The sequence below is a fragment of the Triticum dicoccoides genome, chromosome 5A, assembly GCF_002162155.2.
Source record: "Triticum dicoccoides isolate Atlit2015 ecotype Zavitan chromosome 5A, WEW_v2.0, whole genome shotgun sequence".
Classification (NCBI taxonomy): Eukaryota; Viridiplantae; Streptophyta; class Magnoliopsida; order Poales; family Poaceae; genus Triticum; species Triticum dicoccoides.
The window spans coordinates 380500699-380513825 of record NC_041388.1 but is presented as its reverse complement, the minus strand read 5'-3'; positions in this window follow the sequence as shown (position 1 = coordinate 380513825).

Genomic DNA, 13127 nt, shown 5'->3' with positions numbered 1-13127 from the left:
GCTTTTTTAGCATTTGTCCGGTTATCAAGCAGATGCATTGTTTATCTGTATTTGGTTGTTAGGTTGCTTTTTTAGCATTTCTCCAATTATCAAGCAAATGCCTTGTTTATCTTTATCTGCTTGTTAGGTTGGTTGCAGTGAGCATTTGTCCAGTTTTCAAGCATATGCCTTGTTTATCTGTATTTGCTTGTTAGGTTGGTTGCAGTGAGACTCTGTCCAGTTTTCAATGGCTATATTTGGTTGTTATACTGGTCATTTTATGCCTTGTTTATTTCAGTCATTCACAATGTGTGGTTCATTATGTGCAAGTCGGAACTGTGCCGCTCGACTACATTAATACCAGTTTGAACGGCTATATTTGGTTCTAGTTATTCCTGGTGTAGTTAACGCATGCCCTTTATTTTAGTTTTACACATTTATCTAGTGTGATGTTTAAGCATTACCTACGTTCTATTCATTTTCAACAATACCAGTTTGAATTGCAATATTTGATGGCCGTCAAACCTGCTGTCAGTAGCATTCCCTTCCATTTTATATCTACTTTAATAGCATGTTGAAACCAACACATTCAAGCTATCATTTGGAGATGATGTTGTTTACCTTTGCTATATTTGTTTGATGTGAAGATTGATGTACTTATCATGCCTTTCCACTACTTATGCAAGACAACAACGGGACTGGCCACCATTTTCCGCCGAGGTTAGCTTCATCCCTCGGCTTGTACTCCCCCCGTCGTTCCATAATGTAGTGCATATAGATCCAGGCCTGGACACTATTTAGCTTCTAATATTGACTTGTTTCTTGTAGGTATATATGCCCTTGGCAAGGATCCACGCATCGACCCTTTTGCGTATGGGGCAATGAGATATTGATGAACAAGCATCAAGTGAGGAAACTGATAAGGATTATTAGCAAAAAGATACGATGGTGGCAAGCAAATTATTTGTTTATGCTCTACCAACACAACAATGAGCTGTAGGATGGTAACTACAAACTCTGCAGCCTTCTCTTTTTACTGCCCATAATGAGTTGTTAGACAACAATGTCTGAATCTTTTTCGTTTCCAGTGGTTCTCGAAGCAGTTCACTCAAGATTACCTTGCAAAGTACATGATTGGTGGACACGCAATGAAGGTTAAAGTATTTCATCCAGACTACAATGAGCATCGAGAAGTCCTAATGAAGACAGTGAAGGATGGACGGGCAGCCATCACAAGGGGTTGGCCTAGAGTCGTGCGCGCCTTACGCATGGAGGAGGGCACAATATGGGCATTCCTCTTCACCCTCTCCAGCAACCATTATGTATTTCGCCTCTCTCTTTACAGTCTTTAGTACAACTGTGGTTCATCATTCTTTATTTGGTGCTTCTGTAGTTCTTTAGTATATGTACCTGTGCATTGAATTATGGATTCGTGGTTGAACCTATATTTGTAATAAACATGGTTGGATATGAAATAAGTGATTGCCTACTTTCAAATTCATAATATGTGATTTTAAAATTAGGGATTAATTATGGATTAAATAGGGATTACACTCCACACGGTTTGCGAAAGGGAAACGTCTGTGATATACGTGGAGATCAGAAACGTTTCTATTAGGGAACGTAGTAATTTCAAAAATTTCCTACGCACACGCAAGATCATGGTGATGCATAGCAACGAAAGAGGAGAGTAACGTCCATGTACCCTCATAGACTGTAAGCGGAAGCGTTATGAGAACGCGGTTGATGTAGTCGTACGTCTTCACGATCTGGCCTATCCAAGTACCGAACGTACGGCACCTTAGAGTTTAGCACACGTTCAGCTCGATGTCGTCCCACGAACTCCGATCCGGCAAAGCTTCACGGGATAGTTCCATCAGCACGACGGCGTGATGACGGTGATGATGTTGCTACCAACGCAGGGCTTCGCCTAAGCACCGCTACGATATGATCGAGGTGGATTATGGTGGAGGGGGGCAGCGCACATGGCTTGGAACAATCAACTTGTGTGTCCTAGGGTGCCCCCTCCCTCCTATATAAAGGAGTGGAGGAGGGGGAGGGTCGTCCCTCTACTATGGCGCGCCCTGGGGAGTCCTACTCCCACCGAGAGTAGGATTCCCCCCCTTCCATGTAGTAGGAGTAGGAGAGAAGGAAAGGGAAAAGAGAAGAGAAGGAAAGAGGGGGCGCAGCCCCTCCCCCTAGTCCAATTCAGACTAAGCCTTGGGGGCGCACAGCCTCCCCTCTCTCTTTCCCCTAAAGCCCAATAAGGCCCATATACTCCCCGGCGAATTCCCGTAACTCTCCGGTACTCCGAAAAATACCCGAATCACTCGGAACCTTTCTGATGTCCGAATATAGTCGTACAATATATCAATCTTTATGTCTCGATCATTTTGAGACTCCTCGTCATGTTCCCGATCTCATCTGGGACTTTGAACTACCTTCGGTACATCAAAACACATAAACACATATTACCGATCGTCACCGAACGTTAAGCGTGCGGACCCTATGGGTTCGAGAACTATGTAGACATGACCGAGACACGTCTCCGATCAATAACCAATAGCGGAACCTGGATGTTCATATTGGCTCCTACATATTCTATGAAGATCTTTATTGGTCAAACCGCATAACAACATACTTTGTTCCCTTTGCCATTGGTATGTTACTTGCTTGAGATTCGATCATCGGTATCTCAATACCTAGCTCAATCTCATTACCGGCAAGTCTCTTTACTCGTTCTGTAATACATCATCCCACAACTAACTCATTAGTTGCATTGCTTTCAAGGCTTATAGTGATGTGCATTACCGAGAGGGCCCAGAGATACATCTCCGACTGTCGGAGTGACAAATCCTAATCTCGATCTATGCAAACTCAACAAGTACCATTGGAGACACCTGTAGAGCACCTTTATAATCACCCAGTTACATTGTGATGTTTGGTATCACACAAAGTGTTCCTCCGGTAATCGGGAGTTGCATAATCTCATAGTCATAGGAACATGTATAAGTTATGAAGAAAGCAATAGCAACAAACTAAACGATCATCGTGCTAAGCTAATGGATGGGTCAAGTCAATCACATCATTCTCTAATGATGTGATCCCGTTCATCAAATGACAACTCTTGTCCATGGCTAGGAAACTTAACCATCTTTGATTAATGAGCTAGTCAAGTAGAGGCATACTAGTGACACTCTGTTTGTCTATTTATTCACACATGTACTAAGTTTCCGGTTAATACAATTCTAGCTTGAATAATAAACATTTATTATGGTATGAGGAAATAAATAATAACTTTATTATTGCCTCTAGGGCATATTTCCTTCAGTCTCCCACTTGCACTAGAGTCAATAATCTAGTTCACATCTTTATGTGATTAGTTCACATCTCCATGTGACTAATACCCAAAGGGTTTACTAGAGTCAATAATCTTGTTCACATCGCTATGTGATTAATACCCAAAGAGTGATCATGTTTTTCTTGTGAGAGAAGTTTAGTCTACGGGTCTGCAACATTCAGATCCGTATGTATTTCGCAAATTTCTATGTCTACAATGCTTTGCACGGAGCTACTCTAGCTAATTGCTCCCACTTTCAATATGTATCCAGATCGAGACTTAGAGTCATCTAGATCGATGTAAAAAGCTTGCATCGACATAACTCTTTACGACGAACATTTTATCACCTCATAACCGAGAAATATTTCCTTAGTCTTCTAAGGATACTTTTGACCGCTGTCCAGTGATCTACTCCTAGATCACTATTGTACTCCCTTGCCAGAAAAATGCTAAGGTATACAATAGGACTGGTAAACAGCATAGCATACTTTATAGAACCTATGACTGAGGCATAGGGAATGATTTTTCATTCTCTTTCTATTTTCCGCCGTGGTCGGGTTTTGAGTCTCTACTCAACTTAACACCTTGCAACACAGGCAAGAACTCCTTCTTTGACTGTTCCATTTTGAACTACTTCAAAATCTTGTCAAGGTATGTACTCATTGAAAAAACTTATCAAGCATCTTGATCTATCTCTATAGATCTTGATGCTCAATGTGTAAGCAGCTTCATCGAGGTCTTTCTTTGAAAAACTCTTTTGAAACACTCCTTTATGCTTTCCAGAAAATTCTACATTATTTCCGATCAACAATATGTCATTCACATATACTTATCAGAAATGTTGTAGTGCTCCCACTCACTTTCTTGTAAATACAGGCTTCACTACAAGTCTGTATAAAACCATATGCTTTGATCACTTTATCAAAGCATATATTCCAACTCCGAGATGCTTGCACCAGTCCATAGATGGATCGCTGGAGCTTGCTCACTTTGTTAGCACCTTTAGGATCGACAAAACCTTCTGGTTGCATCATATACAACTCTTCTTTTAAGAAATCCATTAAGGAATACAGTTTTGACATCCATTTGCCAGATTTCATAAAATGCGGCAACTGCTAACATGATTCGGACAGGCTTTTAAGCATCGATACGAGTGAGAAAATATCATTGTGGTCAACACCTTGAACTTTCCAAAAACATTTTGCGACAATTCGAGCTTTGTAGATAGTAACACTACTATCAGCGTCTGTCTTCCTCTTGAAGATCCATTTATTCTTAACTAGCAAAAGAGCCCGTGCATTGCAACGGGAGAGAAAACATAACACACGCTCTTAAATCAATAACCATCCCTCAAGACCACAATAGGACCATCTCCTTTATTTTTGTGAGGCATCATATTTGTGTTGCCGCTTATCCCCCTTCTCACCCTCGCTAGCGATGGCCTCGGTGTTCACACAAAACAACAAAAAAGGTGTGTTGAATATGGTTAATCCTAAGGCGTCTCTCTCTCTCCCTCTCTCCTCCCTCTCCCTCTCTCTCTCTCTTACTCTCTCTCTCTCTCACTCGCTTTCTCTCACTCTCACGATGAGAAATCTGTTGTTTTCCCCTACGACATTTTTCAGAGGTATGCTTGTGTAGTTATCGATGTTTTCTTTTCCGTATATGGTTATATTGGGGTGTTTATTTGCAACCCGGATCGCCGCCGGTATGAAAAAAAGAATCTTGCGCTATAAATTATAAGTTTGCTTCCATAACAATATTTTAAAAATATTTAACAAGTAAAATTAACATCATATTTAGATTCCACACATTTTTCTAATAAAATTTCATATGTAATATGTTAAAATCAAAGTTACGGTTTAAAAGATACAGATAATTTAAAAAATCATTTGGTTTGACTCAAATATATTCCAAAATAATATTTAAAAATATTTAATAGGCAAAAATAATCTCATATTCATATTCTACATATTTTTCTAATCAAATTTCATATATAACATGTTCAAATCGAAGTTACGATTTAAAAGATATGGATGATTTTAAAAAGCATTTGTTTGACTTAAATATGATCCGCGGATGAATTACCTAAAATATCAGGGGGGGTTCAAAAAATCTAAAATAATGGTTCGGGTGTGACTTAAGTCCAGACGGTGGGTTGATTTCAAGAAAAGACAGGGACTTTTGTGTAAAATACAAAAATAACGATTCATTTTAACTTAAAATAGGACTGAGGGTTGAATTCTCTGAAATAGAGGGACTTTTCTGAAAAATGCCATGACGGACGAAAGAAACCCAATTTGCTTTATTATTAGGTAAAGATGACTCATCGATCATCGGGCAAGTCAATCAAAGTCCATATTTTGTTCTCATACATGGATCCCATCTCAGATTTCATGGCCTCAAGCCATTTCGTGGAATCTGGGTTCATCATCGTTTCCTCATAGTTCGTAGGTTCGTCATGGTCTAGTAACATGACTTCCAGAAAGGATTACCGTACCACTCTGGTGCGGACCATACTCTGGTTGTCCAACGAGGTTTGATAGTAACTTGATCTGAAGTTTCATGATCATCATCATTAGCTTCCTCACTAATTGGTGTAGAGATCACTAGAACTGATTTCTGTGATGAACTACTTTCCAATTCGGGAGACGGTACAATTACCTCATCAAGTACTACATTCCTCCCACTCACTTCTTTCGAGACAAACTCCTTCTCTAGAAAGGATCCACTTTTAGCAACAAAGATCTTGCCTTTGGATCTGTGATAGAAGGTGTACCCAACAGTTTCCTTTGGGTATTCTATGAAGACACATTTCTCCGATTTGGGTTCGAGCTTATTAGGTTGAAACTTTTTCACATCAGCATCGCAGCCCCAAACTTTAAGAAACGACAGCTTAGGTTTCTAGCCAAACCACAGTTCATATGGTGTCATCTCAATGGATTTAGATGGTGCCCTATTTAACGTGAATGCAGCTGTCTCTAATGCATAACCCCAACATGATAATGATAAATCGATAAGAGACATCATAGATTGCACCATATCTAATAAAGTACAATTATGACGTTCGGACACACCATTACGTTGTGGTGTTCCAGGTGGCGTGAGTTGCGAAACTATTCCGCATTGTTTCAAATGAAGACCAAACTCATAACTCAAATATTCTCCTCCATGATTAGACCGTAGAAACTTTATTATCTTGTTACGATGATTTTCCACTTCACTCTGAAATTCTTTGAACTTTTCAAATGTTTCAGACTTATGTTTCATCAAGTAGATATACCCATATCTGCTCAAATCATCTGTGAAGGTTAGAAAATAACGATACCCGCCGCGAGCCTCAACACTCATCGGACCGCATACATCAGTATGTATTATTTCCAATAAGTCAGTTGCTCGCTTCATTGTTCCGGAGAATGGAGTCTTAGTCATCTTGCCCATGAGGCATAGTTCGCAAGCATCAAGTGATTCATAATCAAGTGATTCCAAAAACCCATCAACATGGAGTTTCTTCATGCGCTTTACACCAATATGACCTAAACGGCAATGCCACAAATAAGTTGCATCATTATTAACTTTGCATCTTTTGGCTTCAATATTATGAATATGTGTATCACTACGATCGAGATTCAATAAACCATTTATATTGAGTGTATGACAATATAAGGTTTTATTCATGTAAATAGAACAACAATTATTCTTTGACTTAAATGAATAACTGTATTGCAATAAACATGATCCAATCATATTCATGCTTAACGCAAACACCAAATAACATTTATTTTAGGTTCAACACTAATCCCGAAAGTATAGGGAGTGTGCGATGATGATCATATCAATTTTGGAACCACTTCCAACACACATCGTCACTTCACTCTTAACTAGTCTCTAGTCATTCTGCAACTCCCGTTTCGAGTTACTAATCTTAGCAACTGAACTACTATCAAATACTGAGGGGTTTCTATAAACACTAGTAAAGTACACATCAATAACATGTATATCAAATATACCTTTGTTCACTTTGCCATCCTTCTTATCCGCCAAATACTTGGGGCAGTTCTGCTTTCATTGACCAGTCCCTTTGCAGTGGAAGCACTTAGTCTCAGGCTTAGGTCTAGACTTGGGCTTCTTCACTTGAGCAACAACTTGCTTGTTGTTCTTCTTGAAGTTTCCCTTCTTCACTTTGCCCTTTTCTTGAAACTAGTGGTCTTGTCAACCATCAACACTTGATGCTTTTCTTGATTTCTACCTTCGTCGATTTCCGTATCACGAAGAGCTTGGGAATCGTTTCCGTTATCCCTTGCATATTATAGTTCATCACGAAGTTCTAGTAACTTGGTGATAGTGACTAGAGAATTTTGTCAATCACTATCTTATCTGGAAGATTAACTCCCACTTGATTCAAGTGATTGTAGCACTCAGACATTCTGAGCACATGCTCACTAGTTGAGCTATTCTCCTCCATTTTGTAGGCAAAGTACTTGTCAAAGGCCTCATACCTTTCGACATGGGCATGAGTCTGAAATACTAATTTCAACTCTTGGAACATCTTATATGCTCCGTGGCGTTCAAAACATTTTTGAAGTCCCGGTTCTAAGCCGTAAAGCATGGTGCACTAAACTATCAAGTAGTCATCATACCGACCTTTGCCAAACGTTCATAACGTCTGCATATGCTCCTGCAATAGGTCCGTCACCTAGCGGTGCATCAAGGACATAATTCTTCTGTGCAGCTATGAGGATAATCCTCAAATCATGGATCCAATCCACATCATTGCTACTAACATCTTTCAATTTGTTTTTCTCTAGGAACATATCAAAAATAAACGGGGAAGCTATGTGCGAGCTATTGATCTACAACATAGATATGCAAATACTATCAGGACTAAGTTCATGATAAATTTAAGTTCAATTAATCATATTACTTAAGAACTCCCACTTAGATAGACATCCCTCTAGTCATCTAAATGATCACGTGATCCAAATCAACTAAACCATGTCCGATCATCACGTGAGATGGAGTAGTTTTCAATGGTGAACATCATTATGTTGATCATATCTACTATATGATTCACACTCGACCTTTCGGTCTCTAGTGTTCCGAGGCCATATCTGCATATGCTAGGCTCGTCAAGTTTAACCCGAGTATTTCTCCGTGTGCAAAACTGGCTTGCACCCATTGTATGTGAACGTAGAGCTTATCACACCCGATCATCACGTGGTGTCTCGGCACGACGAACTTTGGCAACGATGCATACTCAGGTAGAACACTTGTACCTTGAAATTTATAGTAAGGGATCATCTTATAAAGCTACCGCCGAACTAAGCAAAATAAGCTGTATAAAAGATAAACATCACATGCAATCGAAATATGTGACATGATATGGCCATCATCATCTTGTGCCTTTGATCTCTCCAATGTACTGTCATGATCTCCATTGTTACCGGCATGACACCATGATCTCCATCATCTTGATCTTTTATCAATGTGTCGTCACATGGTCATCTCACCAGCTATTGCTTTTGCAATTATTGCTATCGCATAGCGATAAAGTAAAGCAATTACATGGCACTTGCATCTTATGCAATAAAGAGACAACCATAAGGCTCCTGCCAGCTGCCGATAACTTTAACAAAACATGATCATCTCATACAACAATTTATATCTCATCACGTCTTGAGCATATCACATCACAACATGCCCTGCAAAAACAAGTTAGACGTCATCTACTTTGTTGTTGCAAGTTTTACGTGGCTGCTACGGGCTGAGCAAGAACCGTTCTTACCTACGCATCAAAAACCACAACGCGATATAGTGCTTGCTTTTTGATCTTCAGAAAGAACCATGTTCATTGAATCCGATTCAACTAAAGCTGGAGAAGCAGACACCCACCTAGCCATGTGTGTGCGAAGCACGTCGGTAAAACCAGTCTCGCGTAAGCGTACGCATAATGTTGGTCTGGGCCGCTTCATCCAACAATGTCGTTGAATCAAGAATCAACTAGTGACGGCAAGCAATATGTATATACCCACGCCCACAACTCCTTTGTGTTCTACTCGTGCATATAACATCTACGCATAAACCTGGCTCTGATACCATTGTTGGGGAACATAGTAATTTCGAAAAAAATCCTACGCACACACAATATCATGGTGATGCATAGCAACGAAAGAGGAGAGTATCGTCCACGTACCCTCGTAGACCGTAAGCAGAAGCGTTATGAGAACGTGGTTGATGTAGTCGTACGTCTTCACGATCCAATCGATCCAAGTACCGAATGTACGGCACCTTCGAGTTCAGCACACGTTCAGCTCGATGACATCCCACGAACTCCGATCCAACAGAACTTCACGGGAGAGTTCCGTTAGCACGACCGCGTGATGACGGTGATGATGTTGCTACCGACACAGGGCTTCACCTAAGCACCGCTATGATATGATCGAGGTGGATTATGATGGAGGGGGGCACCGCACACGGCTTGGAACAATCAACTTGTGTGTCCTAGGGTGCCCCCTTCCCCGTATATAAAGGAGTGGAGGAGGGGGAGAGCCATCCCTCTACTATGGCGCGCCCTGGGGAGTCCTACTCCCACCAGGAGTAGGATTCCCCCCTTCCATGTAGTAGGAGTAGGAGAGAAGGAAAGGGAAAAGAGAAGAGAAGGAAGGAGGGGGCGCGGCCCCTCCCCCTAGTCCAATTCAGACTAAGCCTTGGGGGGGTAGTCTCCCCTCTCTCTTTCCCCTAAAGCCCAATAAGGCCCATATACTCCCCGGCGAATTCCCGTAACTCTCAGGTACTCCGAAAAATACCCGAATCACTCGGAATCTTTCCGATGTCCGAATATAGTCGTCCAATATATCGATCTTTACGTCTCAATCATTTAGAGACTCCTCGTCATGTCCCCGATCTCATCTGGGACTCCGAACTACCTTCGGTACATCAAAACACATAAACTCATATTACCAATCATCACCGAACGTTAAGCGTGCGGACCCTACGGGTTCGAGAACTATGTAGACATGACCGAGACACGTCTCCAGTCAATAACCAATAGCGGAACCTGGATGTTCATATTGGCTCCTACATATTCTACGAAGATCTTTATCGGTCAAACCGCATAACAACATACGTTGTTCCCTTTGTCATCTGTATGTTACTTGCCCGAGATTCGATCGTCGGTATCTCAATACCTAGCTCAATCTCATTACCGGCAAGTCTCTTTACTCGTTCCGTAATACATCATCCCGCAACTAACTCATTAGTTGCATTGCTTGCAAGGCTTATAGTGATGTGCATTACCGAGACGGCCCAGAGATACCTCTCCGACAATCGGAGTGACAAATCCTAATCTCGATCTATGTCAACTCAACAAGTACCATCAGAGACACCTGTAGAGCACCTTTATAATCACCCAATTACGTTGTGACGTTTGGTAGCACACAAAGTGTTCCTCCGGTAATCGGGAGTTGCATAATCTCATAGTCATAGGAACATGTATAAGTTATGAAGAAAGCAATAGCAAAAAACTAAACGATCATTGTGCTAAGCTAACAGATGGGTCAAGTCAATCACATCATTCTCTAATGATGTGATCCCGTTCATCAAATGACAACTCTTGTCCATGGCTAGGAAACTTAACCATCTTTGATTAACGAGCTAGTCAAGTAGAGGCATACTAGTGACACTCTGTTTGTCTATGTATTCACACATGTACTAAGTTTCTGGTTAATACAATTCTAGCATGAATAATAAACATTTATCATGATATAAGAAAATAAATAATAACTTTATTATTGCCTCTAGGGCATATTTCCTTTAGTTTCTAGGATCCACTACGTGTGCGACCAATATCCACTGCACACATGACTTTCTCTTGAAAAATGTTTGTGTTAGGCCACCTTGCGCAAACGTTTATCACATAAAAAGTGTGTGTGATGGACAACCTTTGCCACACAGTTTCTTTCTACGCACCGTGTGTGATGCATTCAATAACGCAAATGATAAAATTATTAATATCGTGTGCAATGGCAACGCTATCAGAAATGATTTACCAGGAAAAATTGTGTGTGATGTACCTGTGAACGGAAACGTTTTCCTTAAAGCGACTATGTGGGATGTACATACGAATGAAAATGTTTAGCGGGGACTGACTGTGTGGTATGTACTTGAGACCGGAAACAATTTCGCCGTATAATTGTATTTTTTTTAGCTGCACTGTATGTATTTCCGTATTTGAGCGCTCGCGGTCGCACACGACCTCATTTTGCGGAACGTGTGTGCCAGGAGGGCATATCCCCGACGGTTTCTGGGTCGTGTGGGAAGGACCCCCCCCCCTATCGCCCACACTCACTTGGCGACGGTTCCAGGCCGTCGCGGAAAGGGGTTAAAAATCGTATGTTTAGGACCGACGCGCACCAGTGCATGATGAGTTATTTAAGAGAGATTTGCAATCTCATGGTATTGATAGATCTTGGTACAACAATTTTGATGGTTTTCATTAAGAGAACTATGGTGTTGAGATGAATAAAAGTTAGAATTCTTAGGACTATGGTGGACAGGGTTCAAGTGTTGATGGGGTTCAGACTGGGGTATAGGAAATAATGGGCAAAAGTTAAATTTAGAGGTGGGCTCCTCTCAGAAGAGAGGGGGTGATATCTCAGGAGCTTCTTGCTCGAATAACCCCCCTCCCCTCCCTGGAGGTCAGAATAAGAACAAGATAATGCATGATTTGGTTCAGCAACCACAGTGGCTTCGGTCCCTTCTTTCCTAGTTTTCTCAGAGCTGTCAGCACACTCCATGCTTCTAAACCTAGTTCTTCCAACTCGGGAGATCAGATACATGTGTCTACAAGTGGTCCTAATGTAGGCAAAAAATGTTGGGGTTGATGCTTTTTTTATGATGGTGGTGTGGAAAATGTTGTGGGAGCTGCTGGTTCAGGTGGAGGCAACCAGAGGAAGAGTTTGGTTCTAGAAGATCTACAGGCGGTCTAGGATGATGCAGGAGAGTAGTGGAAGTGGAAATTTCAGTAGGCGGCCTTGCAGCAAGTGAAAGGACACTAGACATACCACTAAAGAGTCCAAGTTGGAGCATTGTGTGATTTGTGAAAAGGACACACATATTGCTGATGATTGTGCTTGGCTTAGTAGATGAAACTTGTGCCTAAATATGTTGGTTATATGCTACTAAAAGATTGGGTGTGCTTCCCATGCAAAACACTAAAAATGTGTTGATTGTGGACCATCTCAATCCAGTGGCTACTGTGAGGATTAAGCCTAGAAACATAAATGAGACTCAATTTCTTCAAGGTTTTAACAACATGTTCAGCTAAAGAAAGCAATGGAGAGCCAAAAGCCATGAGAAGAACTGTTATTTGATGATATTCTCTAACAAACCCAAACTAGTGGAACTTTCCAAATTTGGAGTTTTTTTGGGACTCGTGTTGTTATCCATGTTCGGAGTTGGTCTTTATAGTCAAGTTGTTGGGAAACTACGTACTTTGAGGTTTAAGTTTGGTAAAGTCCATGAATGTTGTAGACATTTCTTTGGTATGTTTGAGACATCTGCCTTACTTGGTTGGTTAGTCATGTACTAGTGACCGACATGGACACTATCGCACTGGAAAAAGTGAGAGCTAAAGTGGGAGTCAGAGATATGAATCAAAGGTGGCAAAATGGGCTGGTCCTAGCGTGCTAGCCTGATAGCCCGCGTGCCCGACATGTTTATAATCGGGTCATGCCGATACGTGGCCTGCCTAGGGACATGTCTGGGCGAGTGGCTGGGCACGAGTGCCGACATGGCACGGCATATTTAGTTT